The following is a 13,310-nucleotide window of genomic DNA, read 5'->3' as shown; positions in this document are numbered from 1 at the left end:
AGAAAGAAAGAAAGAAAGAAAGAAGAGAGAAAGAAAGAAAGAGAAAGAAAGAAAGAAAGAAAGAAAGAAAGAAAGAAAGAAAGAAAGAAAGAAAGAAAGAAAGAAAAAGAAAGAAAGAAAGAAAGAAAGAGAGAAAGAGAGAAAGAAAGAAAAGCAAGGAAGGAAGGAAGGAAGGAAGGAAGGAAGGAAGGAAGGAAGGAAGGAAGAATGAAAGAAAGAAAGAAAAAAGAAAGAAAGAAAGAAAGAAAGAAAGAAAGAAAGAAAGAAAGAAAGAAAGAAGGAAGGAAGGAAGGAAGGAAGGAAGGAAGGAAGGAAGGAAGGAAGGAAGAAAGACAGACAGACATGGGGCATAACCAAGGAGGAGGCTTAACCTATGTAGCTAGAATGTAGTTATTAAGAGCAGAAGGTAAACTGCATATGGGTCTAAGATAGATAGTGAAGGACCTTAAAGATCAAGTTAAGAGGACCTACCAAAATTGTTAGGCAATGAGAAGCCACTGAAGGAATGATATTATGTGGAGTGTGTTTTCTGCAAGTTTTTCTGGATTACGGATAAACTGCTACATATAAAAACTAACTCTTACTATTCTTTATTAGTCATATTTTCTTTTCTTTTTAAAAAATTTTTTAAATACTCTTTTATTTTTGACACAGAGAACGAGACAGAGTGTGAGTGGACTAGGGGCAGAGAGAGAGGGAGACACAGAATCAGAAGCAGGCTCCAGGCTCTGAGCTGTCAGCACAGAGCCTGACACAGAGTTTGAACTCATGAAATGTGAAATCGTGACCTGAGCCAAAGTCAGACACCCAAATGACTGAGCCATCCAGGCACCCCATTGATCCTATTTTCTATGTCTACATCTTTTATCTAGGTCCCATATGTTGATCTCTATATTTCACTCCCCTATCCCACACACATACAGACATGTGAGCATATATAATGAACATGTGTACATTCACTTTGACAACCTCTTTTCCAGGCTGGCTTACTGTTTAATGTTTTCTTATTGTATATGTGCATGCACATGTATGTGTGTGTCTAGGCACGTGCGTGTGTGCATGTGTGTGTGTGTTTTCCTGTCGTGATAATATAGGCAATAGTAAAAACTATTGAGTATTATGATGATTTCTGGTCGCATTTTATGGGAAATCCAACACCAACTTCCATACCCCTCTTTTGTCTGCTGTTTCTATCACAGAGGCTGGAAGAATAAATATCCATTTTCTCAGATTCTTTTGCAAAGAGAGTCTCATGTGCTACAGATATTGGTGGATAAGTTGAAATCTGCTGGAATGGCTCTTAGGAAAGCTTTTGCTTTCTAGGTTAAAGGGATTGGATCAATGTCACCCATATCACTTTTCTCCTATTTTCTTCTTCCTGGAACCTGGTTATAATGATACTTGTAATGACCTGGTTGTAATGATACTTGGGATAGCTTGTACCCCAGTTTGTATCCCAGCTTGGATAGCTTATATTGGAAGCTGGGTGGGAAGAGATCAAGAGAATTTCAGAAATATTGGTTTTGATGTATTTGAGCTATTGAATCAATATTAGCAGAAACTTTTGCAAATCTCCAGATAACTGATTACTTGACAAAAGTAAATCTCAACTTGCTTAATTCCTTTTTAGTTTACTTGCTACCAAAAAAAAATGTTCTTAACATGTTTGGTGAAAATTGAATAAAATTCCATATAACCTCTCTGATTCTCACTTATCTGTAAAATGAAAAAAATAGCATCTACTCTGAAGAATTATGATAAATAAGGGCAATAAAACACCTAAATAAAGGATAAAAACACAGGGCCTGGTCCATAGTGGCAGATTAATAAATATTTTTGAATGGATGAATGAAAAGACATTTATACTTTTAAGAAGCTTATCTGAAATATATTATATTTTTGCTGAGTTGACTGATTAGCTGTATTTTGAACAATCCTGTTGGTGATTAGAACATTGGATACCAGTCCAAATATAGATTTGGAAGTCAGTATTATGTCTATATTTAAATCAAGTGACTGAAGTAGCATCTTGAGTTTGGTTTCTCTACCTTGAATTAGAATTTTATACTAAATCAAACTTGGTGATCAATTGGTGACAAATATATTTACATTTGATGCTTATATGATTCTATAATGTTTAGAAGATTAGCAATGACAACTTTTTCTTCTGTGATCCAAGATTATATATCTTTTGAATTTGTGCGTGAAGAGCTTACTATATAGATAGTAGGGTATACTAACCAACTGCAACATTGTGCAAGAAATGCAAAATTGTATTTCTAAAGGCTCCCTTCTATATCATGCTTCTGTTACCATTAAACTACAGCATGATGCTGACTGACACTATAAAATATTTCTTAATTTAATGCTTAAAAAACAGAGGATCAGCCATTACATGAAGAAGGAAGATTGACATTTAATCACTGCAAATCAATATTACTTTCATGAGTTTGTTACATAAACAGAAGATAATATCCAACTTCAGATAAAGAGGGATGTAGAAATCACAGCCATTAAGAAGTGGCAGGGTATATAGCTGGCAGTTTGGGAATTGGTCATATCAATCTTTAACATCTTCTTGTATGATCAACCTACGACTACTGAATTCATACCCAAATTCTTATAAAACTTTATGTAGAATTTCTGAAACTTATTGTTGTATATCACACAAATTGGCTATTTCACCTTATAGTAAACCACATTCAAAAAATTTTTATTTTTTTTATACACTCTGCCCCTACCCTCAGATCTCAACCCTGCTGAGCATGTAGAATTTCAGAAGAAAATATGGAAAGTTCTTTATCCAGGCTCACTATCAGAATCTAGATTGAACATTTAAAACAATAAATATTACCTCACTTGCCATAATTCATAAGCAAAGAATCACTTGACTTCAAAAAAACTCTTGCAAAATGTTTTTATAGTTGAAGTTGTATGAAGAACAAGAGGAAATACCTTAGAATCCAAACAACTTATTCAAAGGAAATTCTTCCATTCTTTTTTTTCACTCAGAGCATTTTTCCAGAGTCGTCTTGTCAGTGCCATGAATGTATAGTTTCACTCCGTTCTTTATTTCAGTGGACTTCAATGTGAATTCTTTCTTCACATACAAGCGTAAGTGAACCAAAGATAGGAACATTAAGACAAGAAAAGTCAAGGGTTTTGTATTAGACTCTAACGCTTTTTATCCTTCAGGTATGAATCTCTCAAAAGTCCCCATCAAAATGTTCGCTGATTAAATTATGAAAAAGTATTTCAAATCACACTGAAGAAAGTGGCCTGGCCAGGGCAACTTTTGCCATATACATCAAGACACAGCAAACTAATCATATGGTAATGCTGCTGGAGTACTTCTTCATGGTCAGGAAGTACATTTATGTTTATGGAGAGTTAGTGTGAAGATAATGAAGGTAAGGACTGATATAATGTCATATTGGATTAGGGTGGGCCTTAAATTTAATGAGAGTGGTCTTATAAGTCACAGAAAATGACACATAGACACAGAAAAGAAGATGATTTGAAGATAGAAAGAGGGATTAGGATTATGCTGCCATAAGCCAATGGATGCAGAAGCCCCCAAAAGCTGGAAGAACCAAAGAAGTCTCCCCTAGAGTCTTTGGAGGGAGTTTGATATTGGGACTTTTGGCCTCCAGGATTTAGAGAATTAGAGAACAATTTGCTGTTCTTTTCCAGTCAGCAGTATATTAAGGTTCCTTTTTCTCCATATCTTGTGGTCTCAGCTGAGGCTTGACTGAGGTAGGATCTGCTTCTGTGCGTATGCAGTTATTGGCAGCATTCTGGGGTGTGTGTGTGTGTGTGTGTGTGTGTGTGTGCGCGTATTTTTGGATTGAGAGCTTGAGTTTCCTGCTAGCTGTTAGCTGGAGGTCACCCTCAATCCTCACCATGTGGGCCTTTCCAGGACAGCTGCTGATTTCCTCAAAGCCAGGAAGGACAAGTATCCCTGTGAAAAGTGGGTTTTATGATCTTATATAACATAGCCTAACCAGGTACATGCAATCAATATCTCTGTCACTTTTGTCTTCTCCATTGCTTGCCAGCAAATCTCAGATTCTTCCCACACTTAAAGTGACAGTATTACCCAAAGGCATGCATACCAGGAGGCAGGGCTTGTTGGAATCACCTTAGAGTCTGTCTGAATCTCAGTCAGATGCATCTGTACTTTAAATTGGGAATGATAACATGGAGAACCAGGGAGGGTGAAGGATCTGTTTCAGAGTAAGTAGTAATGATAGCAGCAGCATCAGGCTCTAGCGGCAGCTGTGTTAGAGGCAGTCTGTGGCATCAAGTATTGGCAGTTGTTGGTAGATATGCTACTAAGATTTGTGGTTATCAGCAGGGCCAGCCAGTGGCGTTGTCATCAGATTAGTTCTACAGCTGATTTTGGCTGTGGCTTTGGCTCTCTTGTTTCTGTTCATTTTATTTCCCTGTTTCTTTAGCCTACCTGGTAATTTTTTAGTTACTTGAATGCCTTCCATTGAATTCATTTTATGCTTTAATCAACCAGACTTGGTTCCCATTGTGTGCAATCAAGAACCCTGACTGATACACATGGTAAAATTAAAATTGTTTTCTAACATTTTACATCTCTCCTGCCTTTCCTTACTATAGACAATAGAGAAAAATTATAATCATTAAACTTGGATGTAAAAAACATTAGAAGAGATGTAAAATAGGTTTCTTCTCTCTAAAAGGTTGCCTCTGAGTCTTACACTAAGTGCCCAGGCTACATATTGCTATAGCATGTCCCTCTCGTAATAGTTACCCTATTTTACTATTGGCATTTGTTTAAATAAAGTCTTCACATTAGACTCAAAGTCTTCTTTGTCCACAGATACTATCAGATTTTAAATTAGTTGCCTGGTATATTATTTGAGTTTCTTGAGTGCTTGCTGAAATAATGAATGTGTGAGGGAATGGATTAGTGGATTTATATCACTACTTTCTCTATAGTGCTGGTCCCACCTAATAATTAATTGTTACTACCTTTGGGAAGCCACACATGTTAAATATGCTAGAGTTAATCTTTTCTTTGGTTATTTTGAACATTTCTTTCTCAAAATGCTGTTTCAAAATTCACTCACAACTAAATTCCTAATTTTCTCAGTGCCATGTCAAAAAAGTAGAGTTATTATTTTATCTTTTTTTAATTTAATTTGAGCATAGTTGACACATAATGTTACAGTGGATTCAGGTCTACAACTTAATTTGACAAATTTATACATGATACCATTTTCCTCTTAAATATAACTACCATCTATCCCACTACATTCCTATTACATTATTGTGTTCCTTATGTTCTGCTTTTTGTTCTTGTGACTTATTCATTCTATAATGAGAGTCCTGTATCCCTTTCCCTTCATCCATTTTGTCCAACCCCACATGCCCTTTCCTTCTGGCAACAATCAGTTTGTTCTCTGTATTTATAGTTCCGATTCTGATTTTTGTTCCACTTAGGAATGGAATAATATGGTATTTCTTAGTCTGACTTATTTCACTTAAATAATTCTCTCTAGGTTCATCCATGTTGTTTCAAACGTCATAATCTCATCCTTTTCATGCTGTGCAATATTCCATTGTGTATATATGCATTTTCCTTATCCATTTGTCTGTTGATGGACACTTAGGTTTCTTCCATGTCTTGGCTTTTACAAATAGTGCTGCAATAAGCATAGGGATGCATGTATTTTTTTGAGTTCGTGTTTTCATTTTCCCTGGGTAAATACTCAACAGTAGAATATTTGAGTCATATGGTATTCCTATTTTTAATTTTTGAGGAACTTCCATCCTGTTTCCCACAGTAGCTATACCGATTTACATTCCCAGCAACAGTGCACAAGCATTCCTTCTTCTCCACATCCTCGCCAACACTTGTTTCTTATCTTCTTTATTTTAGTCACTCTGATCTCATTGTAGTTTGATGTGCATTTTTCTAATTATTAGTGATATTGAGCATCCTTTCGGGTGTCTGTTGGCTATCTGCATATATTCTTTGAAAAAATGTCTATTAGGCCCTCTTCCCATTTCTTAATAGTATTGTTTGATTTCTCTGGTGTTGAATTGTTTGAGTTTTTTATGTATTTTGGCTATTAACCCTTTATTGGATATGTCATTTGCAAATATTTTCTCCCATTCAGTAGGTTGTCTTTTTATCTTGTTGATGGTTTCCTTTGCTGTATAAAAGCTTTCTATTTTTATTTAATCCCAACAGTTTACTTTTGCTTTTGTTTCCCTTGCCTTAAAGTTATTAGTTCATCTTTGGGCCTACCTGGGATTCCCTATATCATTTTCCAAACTTTATGACATTTGATATGCTATCAGATGAAATCCCTAGATAATATTTCCAATTAATTTCTTATATTTTATTGCCATATTTTTTCTACATTTCCAATATTCTCTCTCCTTCACTCCACATGTTCTTTGCTGATCTACTCTGTTTCTCATCCAGACTACCATGTTCAACCATACCATTCCTTTCCCTATAATGTTCACTTCCTCCTCCTATAAGTATTCAATTGCTACTCACTATTAACTCCTTACTAACTGTTATGAGAGGGACATGTTATAGAAACATGTAGCTTGGGTACTTAACCTTTTCCATGAGTCAGAGGAGGCCTTTCTAGAGAGAAATAAACATATTTTACATCTCCTCTAATGCTGTTAACATCCAAATTTAATGATTATATAATTTTGTCTCTATGGTTCATAGTCAGGGAAGGGAAGAGACGTATAGGTGGGATCTTCGAGATCTAACAAAAATGTGATCTCTTCTATCATCAGTTCCCTGCATAGACCATGGTAATCTTTTCCTCCTTCAAATCCTCACGTTTATTATTTTTACAATATCTGTAATATGTATATATGTGTATTACCTTTTTTGTTTATTATAAGTTCCCTGAGTATACAACACATGATTCATCTTCATATTCTCTGAGGACCTTATATATACCAGATATTTGGTAAGTACATGAATGATTCTTCAATGAGAAGATCACTGGATATAATAGCTATAAAAGCAAAAGCAATCACATTAAAGAGTACCTATATATGTTGATCATCTCTCTAATAAAAAATGTCAAGTTTTCTAAATTGCTTCATGTAGGTATAACCCAAGTAAGTACCACATATGAATATGACTCAGACTGGGCAACCCATATAACCATTCATAACAATTGTATAGAATTGATCACCTCCTTCTGTTTCTGTGGTAGTCATTACTGGTGCTGTGTACCACATATTTCTGGCTCTCTTCCATCTACCCTAGAGGCGCATTTGAGATTGGGTGGGGCCAAGCAACTAGTTTTGACCAATTAGTTTGAGTGAAAGTTGCATCTACCCATTCAGAGCTAGAGCATTTAACTGACCATGTGAGACTTTGAGAGTCTTCCTTTTCCTCTGGTATAAGGACTTACTGTATTTGAGATGCTGCTGTTCCATCCTCTGGGTCCCTGAGACATGAGTATGAAGATAGATTCCTGATGACTTATTATGAACAGGAAATAAAACCATGAGTATTTAAGCCACTGACAATTGGAGTCATTTATTATCACAACATAAACCAGTCTCCTCTAACTGATGGTACCTTTATTTTCTTTTCAATCTAGCAAGCCTAGATATGGTTAATGACAAAATCTCTACAGCATTTCACTTCTCACTATTCTTTGCATCACACTTCTTGTTACCCGCTTCCTTGAACATCAGCCATAATTTATGCACATGTGAAAGGAAGATAAATCATTGATGGGGAAAATTAGCTATTAAGAATTAGCTATGAAGATAGGCTTATACAGTGAAAACATGGGCGTATAACAGAGTAAATATCTTGGAAAAAGAAGACAGAATTTACCTTATTTTCAGTGTAAAAAGCCATGATGTTATACTACAGTCTCAAATTCCTATAGACATGTGTTGTTTGTTTAGAGAATTATTTCTAAAAGAAAGACAAGATGATGAATGCAACTAATAAAAAAGTTTGGGTTTTAGGCTATGATTATAAAGGTAAACTATTCTATGTTAAAATCTAGATTTTTATTAGAAATGCATTCCCACAGAGGAAATTTATATTAATATACAGTATATAGTATACCTTTCTAAAGAAGAGTGCTACCTTTGCCATATATTATCACAAAATTTCAAGAAATTATTTTTCTTTTATAGAGGATCTAAACTTTAGAGATAAGTGACCTGCTCTAGGAACCAAATGCAAGTAATAGAAGTTTTAAAAAATATCACCTATCCACTCCATTGGAATGACTTTTATTTTAATTTACTTTATTTTATTTGTTATTTTTATAAGATAGCAACTTTCAATTCTTTTTTATAGCAGAATTCTTATTTTTAATACATTCTGAAAATTGCTGATTTTTAATTTATGTGTTTAGATTATTTAATATTTTTTATTATTGATGTCAGTTGACATACAATATTGTATTAATTTCAGGCATACAGTGTAGTGACTTCCCAATTCTAGACATTATGCAGTGTTCACCACAATGAGTGCAATTACCATCTATGACCATATAGCATTATTACCATATTATTGACATATTCCAAATGATGTTATGTTCCATTCCTATGACTTATTTATTTTATAACTGACTGTTTGTACCTCTTAATCCCCTTCACTTATTTCACCCATTCTCTCCAACTCCTTGCCCTCTGGCAACCACCAGTTTGAATCTGAGTTTGTTTCTGTTTTTGTTTATTTGCTCATTTGTTTTGTTTTGTAGATTCACATCTAAGTAAAATTATATGGTATTTGTCTTTCTTGCCTTATTTCACTTGGCAAAATACTCTCCAGGTCCATCCAGGTTATCAAAAATAGCAAGATCTCAATGGCTTTTATTTTTACAATCTGCTTCCTGATTACCAAAAGTCAATTTTAGCATAGTAGTCCATTGTTGTTGTTGTTGTTATTTTTAATTTTTATTATTTATTTTTTTAATTTTTATCACTAATACTACTACTACTAAAGATCACAGTACAAATACTGTCCTAGATTAAGTTGCACTATATTTTTAATTATAAGGTCATTTAAACTCAAAATAACATCCGGGTGTTAGGAAATTACTTTAAACTGTGTGTCTAAGGAGGATTATAGAAAGTGAGAAATTCTTATACATTGATCTTGAAAGAATTGCTGAGGTAGCCTTATGAATTCCCACCATAAGTAATATTTGTGTAGAGTGATATTAACAAAGCATGATTCTGTAAAAGATAAAATGGATCAGACAATCCAAGACATAATTTTGTTTAGGCTATTTTGTTAATAGGGAGAACATTTGTTAAAAAAGAATGTCTCAAGGAGATGGAGGAGACCTGGGTTTTACAGAGAGGCACGTAAACCAGGAAGTCATTGCAGTCTGTAGGAGTCCTCAAAAAGGACAAAGCAAGGTCTTATTTTGGAATGTGCAAGGGCAGGAGGGGCTAAGAACAACAGAGTAAGAGTAGTACATAACTATCAGCATTTTCTAGGCATACAGGGCTCAGATAAAGTTCAACATCATCAATTCGAAATCCAAGTTTCCATCAAGATACAGAAATAATTATAATTGTTTTTTAGCAAAATGGGAATTTAATAAAGGGACTTAATTTCTTACAAAACCATTGAGAGGACTGACAATGCAAACATCAGGGGGAGCTTCCACTCGCTTTCAGGTTTACCACTGCACGTATAGTAGGAGAACCAGGGGACAGACAACTCGGTTCTGCCAACCAGGACAGAAAATCATAGAAAGCTATTCTTGATGATTACAAGATGATTACAACATCTCATCTGCTAAAGCCCATGCACTCACCTTCTACTGCCAAAGAGAAAAAGAAGGTGGTTCTCCCTCTCCCACCTTTCAAGTCGTGCTCAAATGTCCTTCACTAGTAGAGCTTAAATTATATTCTAAACCCTGGAATCAAGAGCACTGGAGAATGCGGTTCTTAAATACCCAGCCACTGTGGAACAGAGATAATTTGTTGAATAAAAGATGATCTACTATGAAAAGAAATTATGCCACTCCCATAGGAACAAAAGTGGTCGCCAAAGTTGTGATTCTAAACAGAGCAATTTGTTTGGTACTATGCTATTCAAAGAAAGAATAATTCTTTAATACTCAGATCTTAACCTCATAAAAGAGAGAACTATATAATTAACATAGAAGCAAGGCAAAGACTAGAGTGTACAGATAAAAAATTATTGTTGTTATTAGTTTAATAATCTGGCCAGGACACTACAGGCTTCCTTAGAGGAGGGCTTAGTGAAATGTGAAAGAGTAGGACAATAGCAATCCTCCCTTCCTAAACAATGTTTTTGTAAATTCAATGGAGAAATCCTGGGTGCAGTGGGTAGAGCTTAGACTCAGTTTACCTGCATTTGAATTCTGTCAATGATACTTAATTGTTATGTAATCTGGGATCTAAGACATCTTTACTCACATTTCTAAGACTATGTCTCATGAACTGTAAAAGAGATGAAACAAAGATCAATATTCTGCTTCCCTCAGAATTATTAAAAGTGTTATTTTCTTGCAGTAACTGGGTGGCTCAGTTAGGCATCCAACTTCAGTACAGGTCATGATCTCACAGTTTGTGAGTTCAAGCCCCACATAGGGCTCTGTGCTGACAGCTCAGAGACTGGAGCCTGCTTCAGAATCTATTTCCCTCTGCCCCTCCCAGATCATGCTCTGTCTCTCTCTGTCTCAAAAAAAAATTTTTTTTTAATGTTTAAAAAAAGTATCATTTTCTTAATGTTTATTTCTTTATTTCTCAGAGAAAGAGAGAGCATGCAAGTGCTATCAGCACAGAGCCTGATGTAGGGCTTGATCTCACAAACTATGAGATCACGATGTGAGCTGAAATCAAGAGTCAGACATGTAAACAACTGAGCCATCCAGACACCTCTGAAAGTATTATTAAGGTGTTGTGTGTGTAAAGTATTTAACACATACAATTGTGTGCATTAACATATATACATTCTTATGAAAGAGCAGTCATCACCAAAGGAAGAAAGTGGTTTCTTTTCTTCCAGGCTCCTTCCTCCAGTTCATCCTTCATATCTAATTGCTCACAAAATTTGGCCAATTATGCCTTTTAAATATCCTTCAAATCTCCCACTCTACCTAATTTAAATCCTCAACAACAATATCTCCTGTCTGGACTGGGATAATTGCATATCAATTCATATTTATTATTGTGTCATACACACACCCACGTGCACATGTGTGCGCGCGCACACACACACACACACACACACACACACTTCCCCATTTTTAACCTATATGCAGCCATCGATCTTACTATATGGAAAATGTGATCAGTCTAACTTCAATGTTAAAAACTTCATTTTAAGAATCTTTAAAACCTTTAAATACCTATGGGGTAAGATTTAATCTCTACATCTTAGTAAACATGAACCTTGTCATTCAAATTTGCCAACTTCTACAGTATTGAATATCAAACTTCAGAGTATATCAGAGTCTCCTAGAATATTCATTAAAAATGCAGATTTTAGATCCTTACTCCATGAACACTCTCATATGGTAGGTCTCAATTAAAGACCATAAATCTAGGGATGCCTGCTGGGTGGCTCAGTCACTTAAGCAACTGACTTCAGTTCAGGTCATGATCTCATGGCTCGTGGGTTTGAGTCCTCATCTGGCCCTGTGCTGACAGCTCAGAGCTTGAGCTCTCTCTCCCTCCCTCCCCCCCTCTCTCTCTTTCTCTCTCTCTCTCTCTCTCTCTCTGTGTTTCTGTCTCTATCTCAAAATAAATAAGCATTACAAAAATAAAGACCATAAATCTACATACATACATGCATACCATAAATCTGGATTTTTAACAGTCAACTGAGGAAAATCTGATGCAGGGCCTCTGGGATTACCTTTTAAGAAACATCCTCCTATGCAGCTCATAGCCATTTCACCACTCTCCCTATATTCTATCTGCCCTACATAATAGGTGGGTCTTCAAATATGACATATTTTATATGTCATTTTACCTCTACAATCACTACTTTCTTCTTCCTGGAAGGTCATTCCACACTTTCTGTCTTATTAATTTCCATTCATTCATCTTTCAGCATTTCACCCAAATATCACTTCTATGTGAGGAGATTCCTGAGTTTTTTCAGAGGGCAGTTACTTAAATCTTTTGCGTTTTAGTAAGATTCTGTACTGACCTTGTATTTTCAAGCATTAAGTTACAAGCAAAATTTAAATGTTAGACCTCTCTACTGGACTATAAAGTCATGGCAAGCAGGAAAAGCATCCCATTCATTTCCAAATTACCATTATCTAGGTCCTAACAATATTAGGTGCTTAGTAAGTATTCACTGGCTGGAAGAAGAAACTAGTAAATGTTAGGAAGTCACATACTTAGGATTCTTTAAGGATTTAGGTAACCTCTGTATGACAAAATATTTCCTCCACAAGCTTTCTGCTCTTATCTGAACTGCTATCATTACATATTATCTCAAATCTTCATAAGGCCAATAGATAAATATTAATTTTAAATTTAAAATGCCTGAAAGAATTGAAAACTATTTTTAGTTTATTTGATTATTTAATTTCAATGAAGCAGAAATTATAAGACATTGAAGAGATAGAAGGTGAAAAAGGATTTCACCTTCCCTATATTCCCTTTTAAATGCAACATTCAGAATAATCCAAGTATCACTGGAACTGTTGGTAACTATAGCAAACAGTTCCTGCATGCTAGAACTGGTGCAATTCACTTGCCCATGGGAGTGGATGCTTTGTTGATTTACCTGAGATGTGTAGTCAAGTTTTGTCTGCACAGTGGAGTGGCCATTCAAAGAGGGGCTGAATTCCTTTCCAATATTTTACTAGTTCACCCAGAGGAGATATTAAGGACTGACATTGTTCAACTTTGCCTGAGGCCTGTGTTCCTGGAAAGTTATAATGGTTAAGAAATCCCCTTACCCGCTTTTCTATATTTATTCCAGGAAATGATTTACTGCAAAGAGACACTCTTCCTTGTATGTCTTAGATAAGGCTCCCAGATAACCTTCTTGTTTATCTATAAAAAGGCCAAACATGGAACCTTCAAATTCCCATTAGCTGTCTCATAAATGATTAGCTAATCTGTTTGTCTCTACTAACCAATCTGGACAAAATGCTTGCTAATTTGATTTGACCAAACTGTAGCCACGCTTCTCTTCTCCACCCCGCCGCCAGGACCTTGATTTTGACTTACCATTGAGCTTAAGCAAGCATTGGGAACTAAAGTAGGCACTGGACTCTGGATCACCCCCCACTTAACAGCTCCTTCCAAGATACAGCTAA

This window comes from Suricata suricatta, chromosome 8 (genome assembly GCF_006229205.1).
Source record: "Suricata suricatta isolate VVHF042 chromosome 8, meerkat_22Aug2017_6uvM2_HiC, whole genome shotgun sequence".
In the NCBI taxonomy this organism is placed as follows: domain Eukaryota; kingdom Metazoa; phylum Chordata; class Mammalia; order Carnivora; family Herpestidae; genus Suricata; species Suricata suricatta.
This window is presented reverse-complemented; position numbering follows the sequence as displayed.